The sequence below is a fragment of the Gossypium arboreum genome, chromosome 13, assembly GCF_025698485.1.
Source record: "Gossypium arboreum isolate Shixiya-1 chromosome 13, ASM2569848v2, whole genome shotgun sequence".
Classification (NCBI taxonomy): Eukaryota; Viridiplantae; Streptophyta; class Magnoliopsida; order Malvales; family Malvaceae; genus Gossypium; species Gossypium arboreum.
The window spans coordinates 78,389,793-78,412,603 of NC_069082.1; positions in this window are offsets into that span (position 1 = coordinate 78,389,793).

Genomic DNA, 22,811 nt, shown 5'->3' on the forward strand with positions numbered 1-22,811 from the left:
GTGTGAAGTAAGAAAGATTATGTGAATGTGTATTAATGAAATGATGCATTTGGCCATGTGAATGTATTGCTTTAATTAAAGCTGATTTTATTCCTTGAGACTTACTAAGCATAAAATGCTTACCCCGTTGCTTTGGCTCTCTATTTTATAGATTGTGCTCGATAGCAATCGGATTCGGGATCATTAAAGTCAAGTCATCCACACTATCAAAGCCTCCATTTTGGTATAAATTTTGGTTGAACTTTGAGATGGCATGTATAGGACTACCCTTGTCGGTTCAATGGTGTTGTGATGTATATGTGTACGGCCATGCGAAAATGGCTCGTAAAAGTGAAGTACTGAACTTAGACTATTTGCGGTTTGTATATATATATGTATATGGTGTCATGATGTGATTATGGATTGAAATGGGAATGTTGGTCACATGATCAGCCATTGGTATGGTTAAAATGATCATATGTGAACCTATGTATGGCAAGACTAGTTGGTTCATGGAAACTACAAACTAGGTAAGACCTACCTTAAAACAGATGCTGCCAGCTGCAGTGACGTGAATGTGAAAAATCACAAAAATTTGTAGGAATGGTATTAAATAGTGAATAAGCTATGTGAATGAACCTTGATGAGTCTATTTTCATATGGAAGAAACGAAACGGTCATAGGAGTTACTTGTTAAGAGATATTAAAGCTATTGTGAGACAGGGCCAGAACGGTTTCTGGGTCCCCTGTTGCAACTTTAAAAATTTACTATAAATTATCCAGAAAGAATTAGGAGTCGTGCCTTATATGTACAGATTCCATATTGAGTCTAGTTTCATTAGAAACAAACGGCACCAGTATTAAATCCCTGTACAGAGAGATATTCAAGTTGTAACGCTCGAAGGGCAGAGCAGTCGATCCCTGTAACATGGGTGACTTTAACTAATAAAATGTACCAATTGGCCCGACCAAAAATTCTAGAAATAAGTCCATGGATGGATATATGAGTCTAAATTCAGGGAAAATTTACGAAAACAGTTTCCGAGTTTTGAAACTCGAGATATGATTTTTAAGGCAACAGTGACGCGGTTTTCCAGCCTGACTGGAAATGTCAAATTGATGGGCGAAACATGTGGATTTGGCTTGTTAACCCCTCGTGTCCGACACCGGCGATGGTCTCGGGTTCGGGGTGTTACAATTTTATTGGTATCAGATCCACGGTTTAGTTGATTCTAGGACTACCGTGATGTGTTTGGGGTTTAGCTATACATGCCATTAAATGATGAATCGATAGTGTGGTGATTTCTGACAATTTGACTTTGTGTTTGTTTATAGTAATGGATCCCGATCCCAACCGAAGCGATAGCTGATGATGTGGAGAGTGTGGCGCCTGCTCCCGCAAGGGACAGCGCCAATGACTCTCAACCTATGGCCAGAATCCGAATGATGAGGCTAAGCAAGCCTTTTATAGTGTGATGAATGAATGGTTTAACCAATACATTCGAACTAACACTACTGTTCCACAACCTCCGCTCCCGACAAATGCAACCCCGCACCTACAATACCTCCGTAACCGACCAAATAAGGTCAAGTAAGCCCCAAATGATAGGATTCAAAACATGGGGCCAATGAATTTAAAGCTATGGATGATGATGATGCCGAGCGAGCTGAATTTTGGTTGGACAACACTATCCGGGTGCTCGATGATCTATCTTGTACACCCGATGAGTGCTTAAAGTGTACCATCTCCTTGCTATGTGAGTCCGCCTACTATTGGTGGAGTACTCTGACTGTGGTGCCTAGAGAGCAAGTGATTTGGGAATTCTTTCAAACCGAAGTTCAAAAAGTATATCACCGAGATTCATCGACCAAAAGCGAAGGGAATTTCTTGATCTTAAGCAAGGTTCTATGTCGCCATCGACTACGAACGAAAATTTGTGAGGCTTAGCCAGACGCGAGAATGCATTTCGTCCGAGGCTATTATGTAAACGCTCGAGGATGGGCTGAATGATGCTATAAGGATGTTCGTTGGCATTCTCGAGATACGAGAGTTCGTAGTACTTGTTGAGCAAGCTTGTAAAGTCAAGAGCTTAGAAACGAAACAAAAAGCTGATGTGGGAACCGGAGAATTCGAAAGAGGTCCTCGGAAAGTCTCTTCAACAAGCATCAAGAGATTTCGAGATGATGTGAGCCGGTCTAGAGGCGCCACGGCTTTTCTAGACGAGGACGCGATCGACCCCCTGTGACCACACGAGTCACTTCGATCGCCAGTGGTGGAAATGATCGCCGAGAGAGGGTTGAGTGTCTGCATTGTGGCAAATGGCATTCGGGGAGCTGTTGGTTCCGTGATCGCTCCTCCTATAAGTGCGGATCGGCCGACCACTTTATGAAGGATTGCCCGAGGATGCTTGAACAAAATGTAAGTCAAAGTGGAAACTCGGGTGCTACCACTGCTCGAGGTAGGCCACCTAGAAATATGGGCAATGTTATTGATAGTCAGAGAGGATCTAGAGATGCTACCATCAGATCTGAGGCTCGTGCTCCTGCTAGGACTTATGCCATACGCCAGACGCGAGGATGCCGCTCTCCGGATGTCATTACCGGTACTTTCACTCTTTTCAATACTAATGTGATTGCTTTGATTGACCCTGGTTCTACTCATTCTTATATATGTGAAACCTTAGCATCCAAAAAACTTTGCCTATTGAGTCTCATCGAGTTTGTAATTCGGTGTCAAACCCTTGGGTCATTACGTGCTTGTCAACAAAGTGTGCAAGAAAAGTCCCCTAGTGTTCCGAGGTTCTTGTTTTCCGGCGAACTTGATGCTTTTGCCGTTGGATGAATTCGACGTTATTCTTGGTTTGGATTGGTTGACCATGCACGATGCAGGTGTAAATTGCAAAAGCAAGACTATCGATTTGAGGTGCACGAATAACGAGATAATTCGGGTTGAGTCTACGGACTTAAAGGGGTTGCCAGCTGTAATATCGCAATGTTGGCCCGAAATATGTAAGAAAAGGGTGCGGCGCACCTTGCGTATGTGCTCGATGACAAGGAATCAAAAAGAAACCCGAATCTGCCCGTGGTTTGTGAATACCGGATGTTTTCCTCAAGAATTGCGGGTTTACCACCTGCTCGAAATAGAATTTGGCATCGAATTGGTACCGGTACCACTCCAATTTCGATAGCTCCGTGATCGTATGGCACCAACGAATTAAATGAGTTGAAAGCTCGGTTGCAAGAATTGGTGGATAGAGGTTTTGCTCGCCTGAGTTGTTCGCCTTTGGGTGCGCCAGTTGTTGTTTGTGAAAAGAAGGATGGAACCATGAGGTTGTAGATCGACTATCGCCGCCTTAATAAAGCGACGATAAAGAACAAATACCGCTACCATGTATCGATGACTTGTTCGATCAATCAAGAGAGCCTCGGTGTTCTCGAAAATAGATTTGAGATCGGGCTATTATCAATTGCGAATCCGAGATTCGGACGTACTCCAAGACCGCCTTCGAATCGAGATATGGTCACTATGAGTTCCTAGTGATGCCGTTTGGGCTTACTAATGCCCTGCAGTATTTATGGATTTAATGAATCGGATCTTCAAACCATATTTGGATCGATTCGTAGTCGTGTTCATTGATGACATCTTGGTCTATTCAAGAAATGAGACCAAACATGCTTTGAACACCGAGGTTAGTGCCGCAAATTTTACGGATAAGCAATTATATGCTAAGTTCAAGAAGTGTGAGTTCGTTAAGAGAGGTTAGCTTCTTGGGTCATGTGGTATCTACATCGGTATTCGAGTCGAATTCAATAAAATTTCAGCCATACTTAATTGGAAGCCTCCAGAAATATTACCGAGGTTCGAGCTTTTGGGGCTTGTCGGTTATTATCGACGATTTGTAAAAGGTTTCTCAACGATAACCACGCCGATGACGGTTACTCCAAAAGGATGTTAAGTTCGAATGGACGGAGAAATTTAAGAAAAGTTTCGATCAACTAAAAACTTATTTGACTGAAGCCCTAATTCTAGTGCAACCCGAATCCGCAAAGAGTTTGTCATCTATAGTGACGCCTCCCTACTTGGGTTAGGTTGTGTATTGATGCAAGAAGGTCGAGTTGTGGCCTATCGTCGAGGCAATTAAAGCCACACGAGAAAATTATCCAACCCATGATCTCGAATTAGTCGCCATCGTATTCGCTTTAAAGATTTGGCGACATTACTTATTTGGTGAGAGGTGCCATGTGTACTCGGATCGAAAAGTCTCAAATATTTGATGACCCAAAGAGACTTAAATCTGCGACAAAGACGTTGGCTCGAGCTGTTAAAGGATTATGAGCTGGTCATTGACTATCACCCGGGAAAGGCGAATGTGGTTGCGGATGCCTTGAGTCGTAAATCATTATTCGCTTTACGAGCGATGAATGTGCACTTGTCTGTTCGATCCGACAGTGTGTTAGTAGCAGAATTGAAAGCCAAACCAGAAAGTCGACGACGAGTTGGCTGAAAAACGGGCTGAGTGTGTTCCGAACAAGGACTCAGAGTTTCAAATCGATGATGACGATTGTTTGAGGTTCAAAAGTCGTCTGTGTGTTCCAAAGAATTCGAAACTCATTTCGATAATTCTGAATGAAGCCCATTGTAGCCGAATAGCAATCCACCCGGGGAGTACGAAGATGTACAATGATTTGAAACGTCGGTTTTGGTGGCATGGTATGAAACGAGACATCTCCGACTTTGTTTCGAGATGTTTAATATGTCAACAAGTGAAAGCGGAACATCAAGTGCCTTCAGGATTACTTCAGCCAATCACGATACCCGAGTGGAAATGGGATCTAGTCACAATGGACTTTGTATCCGGACTGCCATTGTCAGCGAGTAAGAAGGATGCGGTTTGGGTCGTGGTAGATAGATTGACTAAGTCGGCTCACTTTGTCCCCGTGCGTCACGGATTTTTCAATGGACAAATTAGCCAATTATACGCTTCTCGATCGTGAGATTGCACGGGTGCCTATTTCCATCGTGTCGGATAGAGATCCGAGATTTACCTCGCGATTTTGGAAAAAGTTGCAAGAAGCTTTGGGTACCAAGTTGCATTTCAGACCGCTTTTCACCCCCAAACCGATGGTCAATCCGAGCGATAATTCAGATACTTGAGGATATGTTGAGATGTTGCGTCCTCGAGTTTAGTGGTTCATGGGAACGGTATTTGCCGTTGATTGAATTCGCTACAACAACACTTTCAATCAAGTATTAAGATGGCACCCTACGAGGCTTTGTACGGTCGTAAATGCCGTACACCATTGTTTTGGACTGAGCTCGGTGAAGGTAAGATTTTCGGGGTGGATTTGATTAGAGATGCTGAACAGAAAGTGAAAGTAATCCGTGAAAGTCTGAAGATAGCCTCCGATCATCAGAAGTCGTACGCGGATCTGAAGCGTAAGGATATTGAGTATCAGGTGGGTGATAAAGTGTTTCTCAAGGTATCGCCTTGGAAAAAGATACTCAGATTCGGCCGTAAGGGCAAGTTGAGCCCGAGGTTCATTGGGCCATATGAGATATCCGAGCGAGTCGGTCCAGTGGCATATCGTTTGATTTTTCCCCCTGAACTCGAAAAGGTTCACGATGTCTTTCATGTTTCGATGCTTCAACGCTATAGATCTGATCCATCGCACGTGATTAGTCCATTAGAAGTTGAAATTCAAGCCAATATGAGTTATGAGGAAAACCGATTCGTATCCTATCACGGAAGTGAAAGAGTTATAAACAAGCGGGTTCCGCTAGTGAAGGTGTTATGGCTCAAGCACGGATAGAAGAAGCTACTTGGGAAAACGAGAACTCTATGAAAGAGCGATACCCAACCCTATTTACGGTAAGATTTTCGGGACGAAAATTTCTTAAGTGGGGAGAGTTGTGACAGCCCAAAATTGACCCTAGTCGGAATGTGGTTTTGGGAACACAAAACCGAGGCATAAAAATAATTTAAAATTTATTTTGATGCCTATAATATGTGTATGCTCATGTATGACATTTTTGATGATTGATTTAGTGTTATAAAGGTGAATTTCACTAGAAAGGACTTAGTAGTGAACTTTGAAAGTACGATAGGGAAATGTGTGATGACTAATTAAAGCATGCATGCAAAACAATGGACTTGCATGTCAAATTCCCCTTTTATAGGTGGTGGCGGCCATGACCAAGAATATGGGCTAAACATGTCATGAAACATGTTTTGTTGGGCATTAGGGAGAAATAATAAACAAATAAGCATGGGTAAGAAAAGAATGAAAAAAAATGTGTGTGTGAGTGTGGTATCTCCCCATTGCCGTGAGTTGTAAAGGAAGAAAGAAAAAATTTGTTCATCCTTTCTTTGAGCCAAAACTAAGGGAAAGAAGAGATTTTTGCTTCATTTTATTTGTTTAGAAGAGATCTAGAAGGAGATTTGGCTAAACTTGCACCAAGATTAAGGTATGTATGAGGTTGTGTCATGAGATTCATGCATGTTTTAGTTGCCAACTTGATGTTCATGTTAGCCATGGTTCAAATCCTTGTTATGCCATGGAAGTGGTATTTGGTCAAAGTTGATATTGTGATAAAGCCATTGCATGCTAAGTGTGAAGCTTGATGATGATGCATGCAATGATGGATTGTCTACTCTTGAAATTTCTTTGTAGCCATCTTGAGTAAGACTTTGAGTTTTCTTTTGTTTAACCATGATTGAAGTTGAAAGGGCATGATTGTGATGTATTCGCCATGATGCATTCATGAGCATGGTTCATGCTTCTTGCATGTTAGTTAAAATTTGTGTTTTGGATGGCTATGGACACCTTGAAATTCGCCATGCACATATATGTATATATATGTTTGCACATGATGTTTTGGTTATGAAGTAAGTGATGAATATGTTTGTTTAAAGAAGAAAATGTTGAAGAATGTTTGTGAAATTGCAAGTACATTCGCCTAGAATACCTATGATGTGGAAATCTTGGAATTTATTGTTGATTTGGTGCAAGTATGACTAAGTATAATCGGCCATATGAGTGCTTGATGATGTATTATAAGTATGGAGCCACAATATGTAAAGCATTAACTAGTAAAATGCATGCTGTTTTTGTGTGGTGTTAAGTGTATAATTGGCCTCAAATTGGACATGTATTTCGCCTTAAGTAGCCGATTGATGGCCTTAGCTTTTCCTTGATGCTTGAATGGATTGTATTGAATTGCTTGATGTAGTATAAAATGTGCATGACCATTGTGTACTCAAGCTAAAGGGTGGCCATATGACCATTTAAACTCCTTGTCATATTCGCCATAAGCTAGCATAATGAGGTATTAATAAATTAAATTTGTTTGAATTAGCTCAAGAGCTTAGAGGGCCACAATTGGACAAGGGGAAGGAAAAAGTGATCGAATAGCCGTAAAAGCCGTTCGACAACATCCGAGGTAAGTCCTCAAGAAGTGACCCTACTTGAATTATGTGAAATGAAATATGGATGTGTATTGATTATTGATTTATGTGTGTATGAGTATTTGAATGACACCCGGGCTAAGTCCCGAAGGCGATTATGCTAGTGATTATATTTGTGTTTGAGCCTTAGTAACAAAATGAAATATGAATGTCTAATGATTATTGATGTATGTGTGCATGAGCAATTGAATGATATCCGGCTAAGTCCCAAGACGTTATTGCTGGAAATTATATCCGGTTAAGTCCCAAGGTAATTGTGCTAGCGGCTACATCCGGCTAAGACCAAGGCATTCGTGCGAGTCGTTCTATCCGGCTAAGACCGAAGGCATTCGTGCGTGGTTATATCCGGTTGTATTCAAGAAGCTTGGGCTGGAGGTGAGTGTTGGTTGCTGTAATGAATTCAATTGGTACGCTCGAAAAGCCCAAAGAATAAGGTATGTTTATCGTGCATTGGAAAGTCGACATGTTTGAGCAACATTCGCTCGATCGACTAACAATTTCAGCTATTGAATTGGTTGATACCTTGTGAAAGTATATAATGATGAAGTGTGAAGTAAGAATGATTATGTGAATGTGTATTAATGAAATGATGCATTTGGCCATGTGAATGTATTGCTTTAATTAAAGCTGATTTTATTCCTTGAGACTTACTAAGCATAAAATGCTTACCCGTTGCTTTGGCTCTCTATTTTATAGATTGTGCTCGATAGCAATCGGATTCGGGATCATTAAAGTCGAAGTCATCCACACTATCAAAGCCTCCATTTTGGTATAAATTTTGGTTGAACTTTGAGATGGCATGTATAGGACTACCCTTGTCGGTTCAATGGTGTTGTGATGTATATGTGTACGGTCATGCGAAAATGGCTCGTAAAAGTGAAGTACTGAACTTAGACTATTTGCGGTTTGTATATATATATGTATATGGTGTCATGATGTGATTATGGATTGGAAATGGGAATGTTGGTCACATGATCAGCCATTGGTATGGTTAAAATGATCATATGTGAACCTATGTATGGCAAGACTAGTTGGTTCATGGAAACTACAAACTAGGTAAGACCTACCTTAAAACAGATGCTGCCAGCTGCAGTGACGTGAATGTGAAAAATCACCAAAATTTGTAGGAATGGTATTAAATAGTGAATAAGCTATGTGAATGAACCTTGATGAGTCTATTTTCATATGGAAGAAACGAAACGGTCATAGGAGTTACTTTTAAGAGATATTAAAGCTATTGTGAGACAGGGCCAGAACGGTTTCTGGGTCCCCTGTCACAACTTTAAAAATTTACTATAAATTATCCTGAAATAATTAGGAGTCGTGCCTTATATGTACAGATTCCATATTGAGTCTAGTTTCATTAGAAAGAAACGGCACCAGTATTAAAGCCCTGTACAGAGAGATATTCAAGTTGTAATGCGCGAAGGGCAGAGCAGTCGATCCCTGTAACATGGGTGACTTTAACTAATAAACTGTACCAATTGGCCCAACCAAAATTCTAGAAATAAGTCCATGGATGGATATGTGAGTCTAAATTCAGGAAAATTTACGAAAACAGTTTCCGAGTTTTGAAACTCGAGATATGATTTTAAAGGCGACAGTAGTGACGCGGTTTTCCAGCGTGACTGGAAATGTCAAATTGATGGGCTAAACATGTGGATTTGGCTTGTTAACCCTCGTGTCCGACACGGTGATGGTCTCGGGTTCGGGGTGTTACAACACACATGGCAGGGTTGAAGCTTTCAACCTTGCTAAAAATAGGCCGGGGCAAATCTACAAAGCCTAAAATAAAGGTGGGGTTTGAACGCAATTTGGAGGTTTTTCAAGGCCCTTTTTGCAAGATTATTTTATCAGCTAATTTGCTGATTTGGGTCAGCCAATGGACGGTTCTGGTCAGCCCAATTAATGGCTGGTTCGGCTCACTTCAGTCGGTTCAATCAGTTCTGTTCACTAGGCCCTTTCTTCATAATTAATTAAAATTAATTCATTAAACCTAAATTAAAAAGGAAATAAGTTAAAATTAATTTAATTATGAATTAATACACATTTCTGGACCGTCTTGGGCTAGAAATTAATTGGCCCCGATACTTCAAATTGCTCTCGGTTTTGTTCTTCTCGCAGTATTCACCGGGCCCTTTTTCTCCAATTGTGTAATTCTGTCAAAAATAACCAAATTTAATCAAAATTAACTACAAAATTAATTAAAATTCATAATGTTCATATTTTTAACATAAGTTAATTATTTTATAATATTTAATTTTTTTTTGACAAGAATTTAACCGAATTTGCATGAATTTAAGTAGAATTGGGTATGAAAAAGTATATAAATTTTTGTGTTTCCACACCCCCAAACTTAATTCAATGCTCGTCCCGAGTAATGCGCAAATTTTGAAAAGAACCTCTCAGAAACAGCTTCGAAAAATTCATTCAGAACAACATTTTTCCCAAAATTATGAACATAAAATACTTATACTCAAAGAGAAGAAATCTATTAGTTATGCTACTTAAGTATGCATATTGTTCAACTTAAATTTAACCACTTATTATTATAGCAAAATTTAGACTAAATGCTTTTGTAATAAAGACATGTTAATCCTTACCAATTTGATTTTTATTCCTTTATTAGAGACTAAGCTGCAATCATTAAGCTTAACTTATGTCTTCATATGTTGATCATCGCAATTTCTCTCCACTAATGTAGGTAGCATGAGGACTTTGAATCAATAGGTCTTTATCAGGGTTGTAACGTGGCTAGGCTAGGGGTAAGTGAAAGATGGATTAATTTCGGTTTTAAAAAAACCCTAGACTCAGCGTCAATTGAACCTTCGGAGTTTTTACCTTCGATACACCAACTTGACTTTCATATGCTCTTTTTCAAATATATGTGCTTTTTTTTAATTAACACGAGCATTTATTTTGTGTACTGCAATTCTTGAGCAATTGATACTTCTTGTCAACTCCCCCAAACTTATCTTTGAACAACATCTAGAATATTACTGAGTCTAGTGTTTGGGACAATTTTAAGATTATTAAGCGAAAAGTAATGGCTAATTATTATAAGGGTCGGAATAAAATCAGGCCATATAGTCTCAAAGTTGGGTTTCAATGGATAAAATATACCATGGTGGGCTTGAAAGGCTCAAACAGTCCAAACAATAGTTGCCTAAATCATTTCCAACGTTTCATGCTCCCTAGGATTTCACCTCAAGAAACTTACTAAGTCAATTCTAAAGACTTAAACTTTCATGCATACCTAACTTTCCAAAAGAACTAAAAATTTTATGGTACGAATTTGCATGCTTTGTTAAAAACACATTCATGTCATTATTAAGCTAACATAATAATTTATTGAAATAATAAAACTTTATTCATACTTAAATTGAGCATACTTAACAGAATTCAAATTTCTGAAAAAAATATATCCTAACCATAATTAAAAAAAAATTATCCTGAGTGGAAATAATTCAATTTCTCGGTCCCCCTAACTTAAAATGAACAACGTCCTCATTGTTTAAAGTGAATAGATACTATACACCAGGCAAGATTTTGGAAAAGAGGAGGTGAGTCAATTTGACTGCTTAAGTACCAAGCTCTTTCTAAATCCAATCCTAGTCATGTATATATCTATTGCCACACTTTAAGTTTTGTAACTTGCTCACATTTTATTAGTGATTTTCCTCTCTTGTTCTATTATGCAAAAAACAGAAATAAATTCCTAATTAAACTTAATCCTAAAATGACCTAAGAATAGAGATAAAATAAAGTCAAGATCCTCCCTTTATTTATTTGCAGACCCTTCTGTATTTGACTCATATTTTGCTCCATCACTACTGCCTTTGCATGAATCGCTTCACTCCTTTTTCAAGAGTGGAGTCCATGGCTCGAATATGAAATCTGGAAATTCAGGCACAAAAATAAATGGGTCATTGTATATTTTCTTAAAAGCACTTCTCATCGAGTCATCCCTTATTTTTTAGTATCTCCAGTAGGCTTGTTGCTGCCGTTACATATGTTGCGTTAAGTCTATCAGTTTTGATAGCTCATCTCGAAGGTCTGGGCTCGACGATTTAGCTTGAAGCATTGAAGTTCCAGCATCCGATTCATCTTTTGGCTCTACTGGGTCGACCTTATCAGGGACTTCAAATGATTGCATCGTGGGATCTTCTTCTTCATCAGGTTCCTCAGGCTCTTCACTTTCTTCAACTCGTTGTTGTAGAACTGAGTCTCCGGCTACTCGGTAGAGGTCCCAATCTGTAATTGTGCCTTGGGTGTACCCTGTCTTCTTGACATTAGCAAGAATTTCTGCTTTCAAGCACAGAATTGTTATTGTAAAAGGGAAGTAAGCAGGGCCAGAACGTCTAGCGGCACAGTTTTGAATTTCTTTCAGGATGATCTTTCCCACATCAATGGTCTTACCCGTTAAGATTGAGTATGGTAAGGCCATTCGCTCCAATGAAATTGTAGTCCCATGTGAGCTAGGCAGAAGGCTGAAATGGATGAAATAAAACTATTCCTTTGCAATAGGTGTTAAGTATTCTCTTCGACACGTGTGGGTTCCTTGTTTCGACACAGTCCAACTGGAACCTTCAACTGTAAGCTCCTCGAGAATTTCTCACAGATTTTCAGGCTTGATATTGCTCATTAATGTGGAATATTCATCATTTTCGAGATCTGGTAATTCAAAGAATTCATTAATAGCATTTGAATTTATCGGTACCTTGATTTCGCAAACTGGAACTTCTATCATCTCGCTTGGAGTTAAATTTGCATAAAACTCATGAACTAGTTCCTCATCCACACTTAGTCTCTTTTCGCAAAACAACTCCCAATTTAGGGTTTCAGTAACTTGAAGAATACGAGCCATAAAGTCTCGGTAGTTGCTCTCCTTTAAACTAAAGCCTTTTTCTGGGTGCAACTTTTGGTTTTTTAAGATACTTTCGTATCTCACTTTGGCTTCTTCACAGTGGAATTTGTTTTGTGTTTCATCAATTTGAGCGGAAGCACGAGTTCTCTTGCGAGGCAAGTTTAACCTAATCATAAGATGGAAAAATTAGATTCTCAATAAATTTTAATAAAAATTATTAGTAATTCAATGATTTGAAAAATTAATTAATTAAAATTAAAATTAAGAAAAACTAGGTCTTGCCACCTTTTTTTGTAAAAATATAAAAACTCTAGGAATTAATAATAATAATGAAGAAAAAGATGGGAATTTAAAAGAAGGGTTGGAGGTTTGTGGCTTAGGATGGATGGGAAAGGAATGCCGCACAAGCAGCTAGGGCGTGCGGGCGTGGTGCGTATGGGAGCAGCGGTGCGCAGTAAGGCTGGTACCAACATGGGCATTCGGCAGCAGGTGGGACTCGGGCACCCACAGGATGGTGCGGAGGGCAGGTACTGCGCGCGGGGTGAAGGCTTGGTGTGAGCTAAGGCTGGGGCTGCTCGAGGCAACGCGCGCGTTGTGCGCAGGATGTGCGTACGATGGATCTGGGCGTGTGCTGGCCGACTACTTGGAGCTGCTGCTTGGGGTTTCGGCACTTGGGTATTTTGGTGCTTTGGGTTTTAAGCGTTAGGTGAATGGGAAGATGGGTAGTATTTATAAGGGGAGAAATAGGAATTAGAGTAGAATTCTTAAAACAAATTAATTAATAAAAATTCTAAATTCTAATCCTATATAAAGATAACAACAATTAATAATTAGATATATGCATATATTAAACTATTAATTGCTATTTAATTTATTAAAACAAAGATAAAATCCAAATTTCATGCTAAATTGATAAAGATTAATATATAAATAGATATAATTCTAAATTAAAGATTATCTTCTTATTATCAAAACTTATCAAACAAAATCCAAAATTTATAATAATTAATATATATTATAATGGGTATAATTATATATTAATAATTATCATTTTTACTAAAATATTTATTCTAGAAGCCCTTTAAAAATATTTAAAAAAGAGGCATCTAGTTTTTATTATTTACTAAAAGAGCAATCAAATTTTAAAAATAATTCAATTTAAGTCCCTAGACTCAATGAAAATTAAAATTGAGTTGCAAATTAAAAATTGGATCAAATTGACCCTTTTATTTAAAAAAACAAAAATTTATTTTATTGATTAGGGAAAAATTTCTTGGAAAATTATGTTAAAATAAATTCCCAAGAAAGATTGGAGGGGTCACTAATGGTCCCGCTTAAGTTCCAACCTCCTAGACAGAATTTATTTAAACATACTAAACCCGAAAAATAGACCCTAAATTATTTATTAAACAAAATACAAAAATTATTAAATATCTGACAAAATGAACAAGACGTTATCCCGTTTGGTTTTATTCCCCCAATAGTGTTTCAAACGCTGAGCATTAACTTGAAAATTACCTCTCTTACCTTGGAGTTCAACAACTCCGTATGGATAGACTCTGTGAATTGTAAATGGACCGGAGCAACGTGATTTTAGCTTACCTGGAAAGAACTTCAATTTTAAGTTGAACAACAATACTTGCTGACCTGCTTCAAATTCTTGAACCCGGATGTGTTTGTCATGCCATTTCTTGAGTCTCTCTTTGAGTAATTTGGCATTTTCATATGAGAACATTTGGAATTCTTCTAACTCATTGAGTTGGAACATCCGTCTTCCTTTTGCGAGCTTAGATCTAAGTTGAGTCGTCAAAGAGCCCAGTAAGCTTTGTGCTCTAACTCTAAAGGTAGATGACATGCTTTACCGAAAACTAGCCTATAGGGTGACATCCCTAAAGGTGTCTTGTACGCTGTCCTGTAGGCCCATAAAGCGTCATCTAGTCTTTTGGACCAGTCTTGTCGGTTCGGGCAGACTACCTTCTCCAATATGCCATTGATTTCTTTATTTTCCAGTTCAGCTTGTCCATTCGTCTGCGGATGGTAAGCCGTTGCAACCTTGTGTTTCACCCCGTGCTTGTCTAGTAACCATTTTAACCACTTGTTCACAAAGTTGGACCCTTCATCACTAATGATGCCTCTCGGGGTTCCAAACCTCATGAACACGTGTTTCTGCAAAAACTTCATCACAACCCTAGCATCATTTGTTGGATATGCCTCTGCCTCGACCCACTTGGACGCATAATCTACTGTGAACAGTATATACTTGTGACCAAAAGACAAAGGAAAGGGCCCAAGGAAATCAATACCCCAAACATCGAATAATTCGACCTCAATGATGTTTGTTCGAGGCATCTCATTTCTGTTGGTGACATTTCCAACTCTTTGACATCAGTCACAACTCTTTACATATGCATATGCATCCTTGTATAGTGTTGGCCAAAAGAATCTGGCTTGCAGTACTTTGGCTACAGTACGAGTTCCTCCAAAATGACCCCCACTTGGGGCTGAGTGACAGTGGTATAAAATCTTCGATATTTCTTCTTCTGCCATGCATCTCCTAATCATCTGATCTGCACATTTTTTAAACAGATATGGTTCCTCCCAGAAATAGTACTTCACATCATGAACAAACTTTCTCCTTTGTTGATATGTCTTATCATACGGCTTTAAATCATAAGCTAAAAAATTAGCTATATCAGCAAACCAAGGGGTATTATGGACATGACTTACCTTTAGTATATGTTTATCTGGAAATGTTTCTTGAATCGGCACAAGTGGAGAATTCCCTTCTTGCGGCTCCAATCTGGACAAGTGATCTGCTACTTGGTTTTCTACTCCCTTTAGATCTTGAATTTCCAAATTGAACTCTTGAAGTAATAGTACCCATCGGATCAACCTCGGCTTAGTGTCTTTCTTGGCAAGTAAATATCTAATTTTCGAGTGGTCTGTATAGATAGTTACCTTGGTACCTACAAGATAAGATCGAAACTTTTCGAAAGCAAATACGATAGCAAGTAACTCTTTTCAGAGTTTGGCTTGCATAGTAGATAGGATGAAAAACTTTGCTCCTTCGCTAGTCCATGACAGCTCCTATTGCGAAGTCACTTGCGTCACACATCAATTCAAATGGCAAGTCCCAGTCTGGTGTGACAATTATGGGTGCCGTGAATAATCGATTCTTCAAGTCATTGAAAGCTTTTAAACATTATTCATTAAATTTGAATATCGTGTCCTTTTCCAATAATTTGCATAAAGGTTTAGCATCTTTGGAGAAGTCCTTGATAAATCTTCGATAGAACCCGGTGTGGCCCAAAAAGTTCCTAACACCCTTTACAGATGTTGGAGATGGGAGTTTCTCAATAACATCTACTTTTGCTCTGTCTACCTCGATCCCATGTTTTGTTATCTGATGCCCCAGAGCGATTCCTTCTCGTACCATAAAATGGCACTCTTCCCAGTTAAGGACTAGGTTTGTCTCTTCGCATCGCCTAAGTACCTTAGCCAGATTGGCTAAGCAATCATCGTACGTATCTCTAAACACTGGAAAGTCGTCCATGAAAACTTGCAAAAAATTCTCAACCATGTCAGTGAAAATAGACATCATACATCTTTGAAATGTAGCAGGTGCATTACATAAACCAAATGGCATGCGTCTAAATGCAAATGTACCGTACGGGCAAGTGAATGTTGTCTTGTGTTGATCTTTCGGTGCTACCGTAATCTGGTTGTACCCCGAGTATCCATCGAGAAAATAGTAGTAATCTCGCCCTGCGAGTCTATCCAGCGTCTGGTCTAAGAACGGCAAAGGGAAGTGATCCTTCCTATTTGCCTTGTTTAGCTTCTTGTAATCGATGCAGATTCTCTATCCTGTAACTATTCTAGTCGGTATCAACTCGTTATTCTCATTCTCTATGACCGTGATACCTCCTTTCTTTGGTACGCACTGAACTGGACTTACCCATGAACTGTCTGAAATGGGGTAAATGATACCCGCATCTAACCACTTGATAATCTCTTTTTCACTACGTCCTTCATGATGGGATTCAGTCTTCGTTACCCATCGATCAACCCTTTTTCACCATCTTCCAGGATGATCTTGTGCATGCATACAGATGGACTAATACCGCGAATATCGGCTATGGTCCATCCGATAGCCTTTTTAAATTGTTTCAGAACTAAGTTAAGTTTCTCTTCTTGCTTAGTAGTTAACTCTGCTGAAACAATCATAGGTAGAGTAGAAGCGTCACCTAAATAAACATATATTAAATGAGAAGGTTATACCTTGAGTTCTAGTTTAGGTGGCTCGTCGATTGACGCATTCGGCTGTGTGTAATCTCTTTCCTCTAGATCCAAATATTCAAAACGAGATTGTGGATTAAATCCCTTTTGATTAGCTTCTAGCAAAGCTAGGTTTCCATCCTCCCCTTCATCACTTGGAGGGTTTGATGTCAAAATTCTTTCCAGATGATCCTCAACAGAGTTGAGTTCCTTCTCCACTATTAAATCCTCTAAGTTGGATACTGCAGAACAATCATCTATTGTGTCAGGAAATAGCATTGACTTGAAAACATTAAATGTTACCTGATCGTCCTGAACACGCATAGTAAGTTCGCCCTTCTGCACATCAATAAGTGTCCTTCCGGTTGCTAAGAATGGTCTCCCCAGGATAATTGTTACTTCTTTGTCTGCTTCGAAATCTAAAATTACAAAATCAGCAGAAAATATAAACTTATCTACATGTACCAATACATCCTCGATTTTTCCTTCTAGATGTGCTCAGGATCGATCTGCTAGCTGAAGTGTAATCGTAGTAGGTCTAACTTCACTTATCCCCAACTTCTTAAATATCGACATAGGCATCAAGTTGATACTTGCGCCCAAGTCACATAGTGCCTTACCATAATAAGTTGCTCCAATGTTGCATGGTATGGTAAAACACCCAGGATCCTTTAGCTTAGGGGGTAATTTGTCTTAAAGATATGCACTGTATTCCTTTGTCAAAGCTACCGTCTCAAATTCTCCAAGTCTTCTCTTCTTGGATAGGATATCTTTTATGAATTTTACGTAATTTGGCATTTGTTCAAGTGCTTTAACCAACGGGATGTTGATATGAAGTTGCTTGAGTACGTCAAGGAACTTCTTGAATTGGACCTCCTGTTTTTACTTCTGGAGTCTTTGAGGATAAGGTGGTGGAGGTTTATATACTGGAGTTGGTACTGGTTGATTTGTCTTTGGCGGCAATTTTACTGCTAACGGAGTGGTTGGCTGATCAGATTTGGCTGGTTCTGAGGCTACCTTTTCAGGTATTGCATGTTCTGGTTCTAATAGAATAGGAACTTCAACACTCGGTTGAACTTCTTCCGAACCTTGAGCTTCAGCATGCTCTTTTTCAGCTTCAATGATGTTAGGCTCTATCGTTTTTCCGCTCCTCAATGTTAGTGCTTTACAATGCTCCTTCCCTGGATTTCTCAAATTTTTCGTATCACTAGGTAAAGCACCTTGCGGACGATTCCTCAGTTCAGTAGCAAGCTAGCTCACTTGATTCTCCAAATTTTTTAGAGTGGCGTCATTCTTCGCCATGTATGCCTTCAATAAATTCTCTAAGCTATTGGACAATTCAGCCTAAACTGGTTTTTGAACTTGCTGTGAAAAACTAGGCGACTGGGTTGGTCTAGGTTTGCCATAGTTGTTACTGCCTCCAGCCCCTTGGTTACTCCAAGAAAGATTGGGGTGATTTCGCCATGATGGGTTGTAAAAGTTGGATTGCAGCCCTTGCCTTCCTCGGTTCTAGTCCTGATTACTTATGTAGTACATGGATTCTGGGTTTGACGGACATTCTTCAAACACATGTCCTTCCCCAAAATAGACACAGGCTATATTCTCATATTGGTTAGGTGGTTGACCTGCAAAACTGTTAGACCCATTAGTGGTAAGATTCTTTAACATTTAAGATATTGAAGATACCTGGGATGCAAGTGAAGTGAGAGCATCTACTTCATGGATTCCAGCAACTCGTCTTCCTGACGTTGCTCGATTGGTTGGCCACTGATAATTGTTATTGTCGATCCTCTCGATGATTTCATAAGCCTCATTGTAAGACTTAGATAAGATAGCACCATTAGCAGAAGCATCTACTACCATCCTTGTGTAAGCATTGAGACCATTGTAAAATGTCTCAAGTTGGATGCAATGCGAATTTCGTGATGAGGGCACTTTCATAATAACTCTCAGCTTAGTAATCTTGCTAGGTGGGAAATACTTCACAAGAAATCTCTCTGCTAACTCTTGCCATGTAGAAATCGAGTTCGGTGGCAGTGAGTTTAACCAAGCTCGAGCTCTGTCCTTCAGGGAATACGGGAACAGTTTTAATCGTAATGCATCTTCGGGTACTCCGGCTAGCTTGAAAGAGTCACTCACCTCCATAAACAATCTTAAATGAAAATGAGGATCTTCAGTAGGCATTCCACTAAACTGGCCCACTGTCTGAAGCATCTGGAACATGATTGGCTTCAGCTCGAATTGTTGTTCCTCGATCTCGGGTCTTCTAATACCTGGATTAAGGTCATTAAAAACTAGCATGGCATATTGTCGTAAAGCTTTATCCCTATCATCAGCAATAAGGATAGGATTTTGAGCAAGGTTTGCTCTATTTCCTTGATTGATATTCTCAAAATTCATCTCTTCGGTCCTTCTCTGGTTTGCTTGTCTTCTTTATTGGCGAAAGGTTCGTTATATTTCAGGGTCTATTGGGAGTAAGTTGATAAGTCGGTCAATACTCATAAACGCCTGAAATAATCAGAGAAGAATTAATTAAGTAAGTAAAATTGAACAGGAAAATAAAAGAACCAAAATGTAAAAATAAATTCACAAATAATGTTTTTTTTAAAACAGTCCCCAGCAACGGCGCCAAAAACTTGGAACAGTGGAAATGTGCAAGTGTACACAATCGTAACAAGTAATAAAGTAATAAAGTGACAAGTAAATGTCGAGTTATCGTACCCATAGGGACTGTAAAAAGCAATATTTATGAAATTATTTAAAACACTTTGGTGAGATAAAAATAATTTTGGTTTGAAAAAAGTGAGTTATAAACTAAGATTTTAAAACTAAGCAAACAATTTAAATAAAATAAAAGAGTTCCAGTGCACGATTTCAATTAAGATTTAATCAAGATGATATAATTGTGTTCGACATTATACCTATTTAACTTAGAAATATTAAATTTGTGCTTATGCTGTTATGAATAAATTCATGGCAACCCAGTAATTTGCTAACTTATGAACATATTTACTAATTAAAAAATTCCATTTTTCTCTTGAACATATACCTATGGCAATTCAACCGACTAAACAGATTTAGTAAAGTAAACATGCTATCGCACATACATACTTATTGAATTAAATTATCTCTCGCATATTCCTATGTCAATTCAACTGATTAATTCAACTTAATAAACATGTAAAAGATCATGTGAAGTAACAAAGTAGCCATACCTTGAAACAATTTAATCATAACAATCTTAAAAGTTATGAAGGCATATGTATCGCCAAATACAATGCTGATTTAATTTTCAGTTACCTTAGAAGAATTAAACATGCACTGATTAAGCATTGAGTCCATTAATTGCAATTTCAATCCGTTTAAACAATTAATTCTTTAGTTATCTAAACAATTATAACGCCAGATAACCTAAGCATGATTTTACTTAATCAAGCATTTCACTAAGGCCTATAACAGCATAAACACTAATTTAATAATTCAAGTAGGCAAAATATAATCAACCCAACACGAATTAAATTCAAGCTAAATTGATTAAAACAACCATTTCAACAAAAATAATTTTCATAGATATGTTCATCATAAAAACAACAGAAATTAAAAAGAAAGGGAACATAAAGCAAATCCAGTGTTTCTCTGCAGCTTGACTGTTGCTCCGTTCTTAGTCTCCGTTGTCTTCGCCGAGCAAGGCTTCTATGAATCCTTGATTACTGCCCAAGATGGCTGAAGAACACCTCTTTCTCAAGAGAGGAAATCAGCACAAGAGGAAGGGAAAATGGGATGGAGAAATGGAGAGGAAACTTTGAGAAAAGTGAAGAGAGAATAAGAGAATGTTGTGGAATGAGGGATGTTGAGGGATGCTTTGAAATGGCAAGCATAGGGTGGCTTTTATAGCTAAAGAGGGCAGCTAAAAATAGCAAATTCAGCAGCCAAGAGATCCCTCCCATGGCCGGCCACACACATGGCATGGTTGAAGCTTTCAACCTTGCTAAAAATAGGCCGGGGCAAATCTACAAAGCCTAAAATAAAGGTAGGGTTTGAATGCAGTTGGGAGGTTTTTCAAGGGCCTTTTTGCAAGAATATTTTATCAGCTAATTTTCTGATTTGGGTCAGCCAATGGACGGTTCTGGTCAGCCCAATTAGTGGCTGGTTCGGCTCACTTCATTCGGTTCAACTAGTGCGGTTCACTAGGCCCTTTCTTCGTAATTAATTAAAATTAATTCATTTAACCTAAATTAAATAGGAAATAAATTAAAATTAATTTTAATTATGAATTAACACACATTTCTGAACCATCTTGGGCTGGAAATTAATTGGCCTCGATACTTCAAATTGCTCTCGGTTTTGTTCTTCTAGCAGTGTTCACCGGGCCTTTTTTCTCTAATTGTGTAATTCTGTCAAAAATAACCAAATTTAATCAAAATTAACTACAAAATTAATTAAAATTCATAATGTTCATATTTTTAACATAAGTTAATTATTTTATAATATTTAATTATTTTTTTGACAAGAATTTAACCGAATTTGCATGAATTTAAGTAGAATTGGGTATGAAAAAGTATATAAATTTTTGTGTTTCCAAGGGCCATCTGATACGGAGCAATCGAAATAGGCGTGGTCCCTGGCATTAACTTTATACCAAACTCAACTTCTCTATTAGGGGGTAACCTAGGCAATTCTTCTGGTAATACATCCACATATTCACTTACAATCGGTACTAGCTCAACCTTCAACTCCAATTCCTTAGTATTCATTACAAAAGCCAAATAAGCTTCACATCATTTCCTCAAATATTTCTGAGCGGACATGGAGGATATCACCGTAGGCAAGTTTCCTGGCTCACCTAATTCAACCCAAAGGGTTTCACCGTTTTCACATTTTAATTTAATAGCCTATTGTCTACAATTTACTACAGCATCATGGAATGTCAACCAGTCCATACCCAATATGACATCAAACTCATTAAATGGTAACAGCATCAAATCGGTCGGAAAACAATGACCTTTAACTACTAAAGGACTTATCTTACATACTTTATTGACTATCACATGTCTGCCTAATGGGTTTGACACTTTAATCATAAATTTTGTAAACTCAACAGGCATCTTCGTGCTAGACACCAACTTCACAAACACATACGAATGAGTAGAACCAGGGTCAATAAAAGTAATAACAGTATTATCAAAGAGAGAGAATGTACCAGTGATCCCATCAGGAGAGGATGCATCTTCACGTGCCCGTATGGCGTAGGTCCTAGCCGGAGCCCTAGCTTCGGACCTTATGGTTGTATCTCTCATTACATTCTTGCTGCCAGCCCCAACTTTAACATTTTTTAGAGGCCTTCCTTTAGAATTGGTGCCGCTTAGCCTTGTACTTTCAAATTTTCCTTTATTATTCATCTCAGGGCAATCCTTGATAAAGTGGTCTTGAGAACCACATCGAAAACAAGGTCCATCATTCATTCTATACTTGCCGAAGTGATTTCTACCACAATGTTGGCACTCGAGTTTGAAAGATCTGACATTGCCTACACTAGCCACTGATGTAGCCCGAGACTTAAAATTCGAATCTTGCTTCTTACAGTCTTAGTACGAATGTCTAGAAGATGCGTGGGAATGAGAGTAGACATCTCTGGATTTTTTAAACTGAGATGGAAATGACTTGCTCGCATGTCTCTTCCTTGCATCTCTAGTTTCAGCTTCGGTTTTCTTCTTTTCCTTTATTAATTCCTCGACTTTACAGGCCCGATCAACAAGTACTACGAACTCTTTCAACTCAAGGACGCCCACTAACAGTCTAATGTCTTCATTAAATCTGTCTTCAAACCTTGGACACAACTTAGCCTTGGAGGGCACACACACCCAAGCATATTTACTAAGTCAGACCAACTCTCTTTCATATTCAGCAGCTGTCATACGGCCTTGTTTCAAGTTAAGAAATTCCTTACGTTTTTTATCCATAAATCTATCACAAATGTATTTCTTCCGGAACTCCTCTTAGAAGAATTCCCATATGACCCTTTCGTGAGGCACCACTAAGACTAACATCTTCCACCAATAGTATCCCGAGTCCCTCAACAAAGACATGGCACACATCAAACATTCTTTGAAAATGCAAGATAATTCATCAAATACCCTGATGGTATTCTCAAGCTAGAATTCTTCCTTTTTAGGGTCATCATTTTTATTAGCACGGAACTCCTTGGCTCCATGATTCTGGATCTT